This window comes from Epinephelus moara, chromosome 17, assembly GCF_006386435.1.
Source record: "Epinephelus moara isolate mb chromosome 17, YSFRI_EMoa_1.0, whole genome shotgun sequence".
Taxonomy (NCBI): Eukaryota; Metazoa; Chordata; class Actinopteri; order Perciformes; family Serranidae; genus Epinephelus; species Epinephelus moara.
Window position 1 is genome coordinate 23609747 of NC_065522.1, and position 1887 is coordinate 23611633.

The 1887-nt window shown below is 49.6% G+C and overlaps 2 protein-coding genes across 4 annotated transcripts in view; one reads left to right on the forward strand and one right to left on the reverse strand.

Annotated features, from left to right (window-relative positions):
- Positions 1-1887, reverse strand: part of LOC126403804 (E3 ubiquitin-protein ligase ARIH2-like) — a 39809-nt gene that overhangs the window by 36427 nt on the left and 1495 nt on the right. The gene's annotated exons all lie outside the window — the stretch shown is intronic.
- The window catches only part of LOC126403796 (ubiquitin carboxyl-terminal hydrolase 47-like), a 38616-nt gene that overhangs the window by 14418 nt on the left and 22311 nt on the right, over positions 1-1887 (forward strand). The gene's annotated exons all lie outside the window — the stretch shown is intronic.

Genomic DNA, 1887 nt, shown 5'->3' on the forward strand with positions numbered 1-1887 from the left:
GAAGCAGTGTGCCAGGAGTGTAGGTGGGGGGGGGGGGTGAAGGTGAGGATGAGGGGGGTTGCAGCCGTGATGTCTGGGCCAGGGGAGGTGCAGACTGATCAAATCTATTGAAGAACAGATTCAGATCATTCACCCACCGCTGGTCCGCTGACGTCGCTTTGCTGCAGCTGTTCCTCCATCTTCTTTTTGTATTCTTCCTTTCCCCGCCTGATGGCTCTCCGTAGTTCCTTCTGCACGGCCTTCAGCTCCTCCTTATTTCCAGAGTTAAAAGCTCTCCGCTTCTCCTTCAGGAGAGCTTTTATATCTGGAGTAATCCAGGGTTTGGTGCTAGAGAAGCAGTGTACAGTCCTGGTGGGTACGATGTTTTCCACACAGAAGTTTATGTAGTCCGTAATGCATGATGTCAGTCTGTCAATGTCCTCCCATGGGAATCGCTGAGTACCTCCCACACAGTGGTCTCAAACCAGTCCTTCAGGGCCTCCTTGGCCTCATCAGACCACCTCTTCACAGTGCAGGTGGTTGCTGGTTCCCTCTGCACTAGAGGTTTGTAGACAGGCAGAAGATGAACCAGGTTGTGATCAGATTTTCCCAGGGGGGGGCAGGGGGGATGAGTGGTATGCCTCCTTGGTGTTGGCATTAAATAAATCCAGTGTTTTATTGTCTCTGGTGTGGCAGGAAACATACTGGGTGAAGGTGGGCAGGGTGGTGGATGGACAGGCGTGGTTGAAGTCCCCAGAGATCTGGAGGGCCTGAGGGTCGGCGCGACATCCCCGCTTCCTTCTCCGCAGCTCGCGGGGAATATCGTGCCTCTCCTCGGGCCGCACCACGGTGTGACGCAGCGCTAACAGCTGGTCCCGGGTGTAAACAATGGAGCCATGGCTGGGCGCCGGGTCCCCGCTCACGATCATGTCCGTAGAAAAATAGGAGAAAGACTGCTATAAAGAGAGCAGTCTTCGTCTCCATAACAAAACAGAACATAAGTGCTAGCTAGCTAACTTAAAAAAAACTCCAAATAAGAAAGTTAAATGGAAAAAGAAATTGAAAAAAGCTCAGCGGTGAGCAGGAGCTGCTGTGACAGGCGTCCGCACTGGGGGCGCCATCTTGCATTGCAAGATGTTTTCCCACACTGCTCAAAACAGATGGGCTGCTAATGTTTGGTTTGTCAGTTCTGCCCTACTGTAGAAATGTGACGTGCATCGTAGCAGTCTTCGTTGATGGACCACTATCTATAAACGTCTAGGGGATTTATAGCCTAGTTGCGCGTAGACCCTATGCACATCCTATGCACGTAGCTTACGCAGTGTTGCCAACTTAGCGACTCTTTTTCAAAAAAGCAACTAGCGACAAATCTAGTGACTATTTCTGGTGTTATTGGAGACTTAAGGAGACTCTGACCCCCGCCCCAATGCACTCACAGGTGGCCCAGTCCTCGTGTGGCAGTCCCCTCCCAGCTGCAGTCAGAGCAGGTGATGTTAACCCCTCCGCGTCCAGACTGCAAGTGAATAGTGCATGCGAGAAGCCACCGCTGGCTAAACCAAGGCGAGATGTAAATGTAAAATTTTCTTTTTCTCAAATAAATCACTGAAAGAAAGTTCATTTGTAGTTCTAAACATATTCAGGGTGTTTTTTACTCACTTTTGTCTCTCCCACAACGTTATTCCTCTCTCCTACAGCGTCCATTACAATTAAATGCACATGGTCAATTACGCAAATTAGGTGATGACGTCATTTAGCGACTTCTAGACTTTTAAGACAGTTAATAACTACTTTCCTAACTGAGGAGTTGGCAACAGTGCGCTTACACCATTGTGAGCATTTATACTTGTGTGGTGGTGTGTCTGTGTCACTCTGCAGTTACACCTCCAGGTGGTGTGTCTGTGTCACTCT